The 5,498-nt window shown below is 37.6% G+C and overlaps 1 non-coding gene across 1 annotated transcript; it reads left to right on the top strand.

Annotated features, from left to right (window-relative positions):
- The first annotated feature begins 4,402 nt into the window (after positions 1–4,402).
- On the top strand, positions 4,403–4,510 carry LOC127740800 (small nucleolar RNA R71). Its single transcript, XR_008001657.1, has one exon. It is a non-coding gene; the product is annotated as a small nucleolar RNA R71 (small nucleolar RNA).
- Positions 4,511–5,498: the final 988 nt, after the last annotated feature.

Raw genomic sequence — 5,498 nt, 5'->3', positions numbered from 1 at the left:
CTATCTTTGTGGGTTGTGCCTCTTGTATTTGCAGTTTCTTCATCACAGATAGGGGCATTAGATTTATGCTTGCCCCCATATCACATAGGGCTTTCTCAAAGGTTGTGCTCCCAATGGTGCATGGAATTTGAAAGCTCCCTGGATCTGGCATCTTCCTTGGCAAGTTATTCTGAATGACAGCACTACATTCCTTAGTCATGGCTACTGTCTCATCTCCCTTTAAACGCTTCTTCTTTGACAATAGCTCCTTCATGAATTTGGCATAGATAGGCATTTGCTCCAAAACCTCAGCAAAAGGAATATTGATTTGTAACTTTCTGAAGATTTCCAAGAACTTTGAAAACTGCTTATCCTTGGTCTTCTTTTAAAGTCTCTGAGGATATGGCATCTTAGGCTTGTACTCAGGAGCCTTTGGCAGTGTAGGATAAGTGTCAAGAGAGTCTGGGAATGGATTGTCCGCACGCTTTGGAGGGGCGTGCTCAACTTCTTCCTTCTTCTCCTCTGGAGCATCCTTTTCAACTAGCTCTTCATTGACCTTGGTCTCGGAACCAGCTACTTTACCACTCCTTAATTGAATAGCCTTGCAATCTTCTCTTGGGTTCACCACTGTATCACCTTGAAATGTGCTTGCGGACCTCTCACGTATTTGTTTGCTCAGTTGGCCCACTAGCACCTCTAAATTTCTAATGGAGGCTCTGGTTTCCTGCAAAACTTGTGCTTCCGTACTTGCCACTTGTCCACTTATCACGGAGATAGCCTTGCATTCCTCTCTTGGATTTGGAATTATGTTACTAGGAAGGCTATTAGTGATCCTCTGATCAATTTCATTAACTCTGGTGGCTATTTGACCCATTTGAATCTCCAGGTTCTTGATGGATGCTCCGGTTTCCTGTCTAAAACCTGTCAATATTGCTTCCAGATCATTGTTCTGTTGGAAACCGCCCTGAGAATTATTGTTGAAGTTTTGAGGTCTCTGAGGTTGATCCCTCCATCCAAAATTTGGGTGATTCCTCCATCCCTGATTGTATGTCTTAGAATATGGATCTTTGTTGGGATTCCTAGGACCACTCCCCATGTAATTCACCTATTCAAAAGAGGGTTTAGCATAATCATAATTATTATTTTGCATAAAGTTACCTGCCCTGTCATAGGAGACTTCCTGTGGTGGATTTTGGGTGTTGATAGCTGAGACTTGCATGCCACCCATCTGTTGAGTAAGTAGATTTATTTGCTGAAACATCAGCTTGTTCTGTGTAAGAAGAGCATTAATAGCATCTACTTCCAACACGCCTCTCTTCTGAGGGGTTTCAGAGTTCACAGGATTCCTGTTAGAGGAGTATAAATATTGGTTGCTTGCAACCAATTCAATCAGCTCAATACTCTCCTCCGGTGTCTTCTTCTTGTGCAATGAACCTCCTGCAGAATTGTCTAAGCATATTTTGGACATTTCACCCAAGCCTTCATAAAATATGTCTATTTGTGTCCATTTGGAGAACATGTCTGGAAGGCATTGCCTAGTCAGTAGCTTGTATCTCTCCCAAGCTTCATACAGAGTTTCACTATCCTTCTGTCTGAAGGTCTGAACCTCCATCCTAAGCTTAGTCAGCTTCTTTGGTGGGAAAATTTTGTGAGAAACTCAGTAACCACCTTGTTCCAAGTATCCAAACTGTCCTTTGGTTGAGAATCTAGCCATAGTTTTGCTCCATCCCTCAGAGCAAACAGGAAGAGCATGAGTTTGTTCGCCTCTGGGTTTACTCCATTTATTTTCACGGTGTCACAAATTTGCAGAAAACTAGAAATAAACTGATTTGGGTCTTCGAGGGGAAGACCATGATACTGACAGTTTTGTTGCACCAGGGTGACCAGTTGAGGCTTCAACTCAAAGTTGTTCGCAGCAATAGGGGGCACCACAATGCTTTTTCCATAAAGATCTGCAGTAGGGGTAAAATAAGAGCCAAGCACTCTCCTTTGTTGATCATCCCCATTCGGATTTGCCATATTGACATTAGCATTATTATTAGGATCCATAGTAGATTCTGTAGCCTTGTAAAGTCTTGCTTGTTGTAAACGCCGCCTGAAAGTCCTTTCAGGTTCAAGATCAAAGTCTAAGAGATGTTCTTTGTCTCTGTTCCTGCGCATAAACAACCAGAAAATAAGAAAGAATGGGAATCTCTACGTCAGAGTGCAGAGAATTCCCAGTGAGGTAACATGTATAAAGAGATAAAAATATTGAATAAAATAAATAAAAGGAAAATAATAAATAGGTAACACCAAACTTAATTTCAGAAATTAAGAAAAAAATATTGGTGCTATTTTTTTTTTAAAAAAAATTTCGAAAATATTATATATATATATTTTTTAAATAAAAGAAAAAAGAAAACGAAAAAAGGGGGGAAGGGGTACTGGACGGAAAAGAAGAAAAAAATTGGTTAACAACGTAAAGAAAAATTTTACGTTAATTTTTTTTTGAAAAATAATAAAAAAATATTTAAATAAAAATTAAAACTAAAACGCCTAATCTAAACAATCAAACAACTGGTAGTTGTTAATCACAGTCAATCCCCGGCAACGGTGCCAAAAACTTAGTGCGGAATTTTACAACCCACATTTACTAACCGGCAAGTGCGTCGGGTCGTACCAAGTAATACCTTACGTGAGTAAAGGTCGATCCCACGAGAATTGATGGATCAAGCAACAATAATTGATTGATTGGGTTAGTTAGGCAAGCAAAAATTGGTTTTGAGATGTTCAAAAGGTTTAAGTTCGAACTTAGAATATCAAAAGGATAGACAAATAAATGAGTTGAGAATAAAATGTTGAGAAAGCAGTTAAGGTTTCAGAGTTATCTATTTTCCAGATTTATTTTTATCACTAACTAATTTAATTATGCAAGATATAATTTCATGGCAAACTATATGTGACTAGTCTCCTCTAAAATTCATTAATTGCCAATTCCTTGGTCAATTAATTCCAATTAGAGGGTGATGATCAATTTCTAGTTTATATGCCAAAAGAATTCTAATTATCCAATAATAAAGGGATTATATGTCACGTATCCTGTTAAATACAAACAATTAAAATTTAGTATAATATGTTTTCAAGCTGTTGTTCAAGTAAAGAGCTTTTCCAAGTTTTACAAGAACTCAATTAAAACATGGGTCATACTTCCGTTCCACCCATATTTCATAAAATTAAGAGCGAAAACAATTATTGAAATATAAATCAAAACATGAATAAATTAGAAAGATCAAACGAATAAATCCATACAAATAGACAGAGCTCCTAACCTTAACAATGAAGGATTAGTTGCTCATGGTTCAGAGAAGAAAAATAAGGGTTCTCGTAACAATATGGTACCTGTCTAAATGTATAGAGTTTCTATTTATTACTAATCCTCATAGGTTTAAAATCAAAAATTAAAAATAATATCATTCCCTAAAGGATAAGATTTGAATTTAAATTCGAATTAATTAACAGATCTTCAGTTGATGGGTGGGGACCACTTGATTTGTCCATTCTGCAGCTTCTAATCTGTGTTTTCTGGGCTGGAAAGTGGGTCAAAACAGCCCAAAATTCGTAACCAGCGTTTTCTGAATTATTGCAGATCACGCATGTGACGCGTCCGCGTCGTTCACGCACTCGCGTCATTTGTGCAGATTCCAGTCCATGCGTTCACGTCAGGCACGCGATCGCGTCATTGCAATTTCTCCATTCCGCGCGGTCGCGTGAGCCTTGCGTCCGCGTCGGTCTTCGCTGGTCATCTCTTTGGTTTCTTCTTTTTCTCTGCAGAAACTTCATCAAATCCCTCCGAATGCTACCTAAAATAAATAAAATTTCACAAAACTCAAAATAGCATCCATAGTGGCTAAATTATAATTAATTCTTAATTAAACTCAACAAATTAGATGCAAATTCACTAGAAAAAGATAGACAAGATGCTCACGCATCAATCCTTCCATGAGAAATTTGGGTGATTCCTCCATGAAGAATTGTAGGTGTTTCCATAGGGTTCTCCCATGTAATTCACCTCTTCCATAGCAGGATTCTCAAGGTCATAAGCTTCTCCTTCAGAGGAGGCTTCTTTAGCACTGCGAGATGCAGCTTGCAATCCAGTTAGATTCTGAGAAATCATATTGACTTGTTGAGTCAATATTTTATTCTGTGCCAATATGGCATTTAGAGTATCAATCTCAAGAACTCCTTTCTTTTGAGTTGTCCCATTGTTCACAGGATTTCTTTTAGAAGTGTACCTGAACTGGTTATTTGCAACCATTTCAATGAGTTCCTGGGCTTCTGTAGGCATTTTCTTCAGATGAATAGATGCGCATGCAGAATGGTCTAATGACATCTTGGATAACTCAGACAGACCATCATAGAAGATACCTATGATGCTCCATTCTGAAAGCATGTCAGAAGGACACTTTCTGATCAATTGCTTGTATCTTTCCCAAGCTTCATTGAGGGATTCACCTTCCTTCTGTTTGAAGGTTTGAACTTCCACTCTAAGCTTACTCATCTTTTGAGGTGGAGAGAATTTAGCTAAAAAGGCATTAACCAGTTTTTCCCAAGAGTTCAGACAGTTCCTAGGTTGTGAGTTCAACCATATACTAGCTCTATCTCTTATAGCAAAAGGAAAAAGTATAAGTCCGTAGACCTCAGGATCAACTCCATTGGTATTAACAGTGTCACAGATTTGCAAAAATTTAGCCAAGAACAGATGAGGATCTTCCAATGGAAGTCCATGAAACTTGCAATTCTGTTGTATCAGAGAAAATAATTGAGGCTTAAGCTCAAAGTTGTTTGCTCCAATGGCAGGAATAGAGATGCTTCTCCCATAGAAGTCGGGAGTAGGTGCAGTAAAGTCACCAAGCATCTTCCTTGCATTGTTGGCATTGTTGTTATTTTCAGCTGCCATGTCTTCTTCTTTTTCAAAAATTTATGTCAGGTCCTCTCCAGAGAGTTGTGCTCTAGCTTCTCTGAGCTTCCTCTTCAGAGTCCTTTCAGGTTCAGGATCAGCTTCAACAAGAATGCCTTTGTCCTTGTTTCTGCTCATATGAAAGGGAAGAGAACAAGAAAGTATGGAATCCTCTATGTCACAGTATAGAGATTTCTTGAGGTATCAGAGGAAAAGAAGAATAGAAGGATGAGGTAGAGAGAAGAATTCGAACTTATAGAGAGGGAGGGGGTCCGAATTATTAAAGGAGGATAAGTGTTAGTGATTAAATAGAAAGAGATGGGAGAGAGAAAATTTTCGAATTTTTTTTTGAAATCAAAAGAGATTAGAATTTAAAATAATTAGTTAATCAAAAAGAATTTTGAAAAAGAGGTTAGTGATTTTCGAAAATTGAGAAGTGAAAAAGTAGTTAGGTGGTTTTGAAAAAGATAAGAAGTAGTAAGTTTTGAAAAGATAAGAAGTTAGAAAAAGATTTTGAAATTAAAATTTGAAAAAGATATGATTTGAAAAAGATTTGATTGAAAAAGATATGTTTGAAAAGATA

Source organism: Arachis duranensis, chromosome 7 (assembly GCF_000817695.3).
Source record: "Arachis duranensis cultivar V14167 chromosome 7, aradu.V14167.gnm2.J7QH, whole genome shotgun sequence".
Classification (NCBI taxonomy): Eukaryota; Viridiplantae; Streptophyta; class Magnoliopsida; order Fabales; family Fabaceae; genus Arachis; species Arachis duranensis.
Note: the sequence above shows the minus strand (reverse complement) of the source record. Positions and strands in the feature narration are given on the sequence as shown.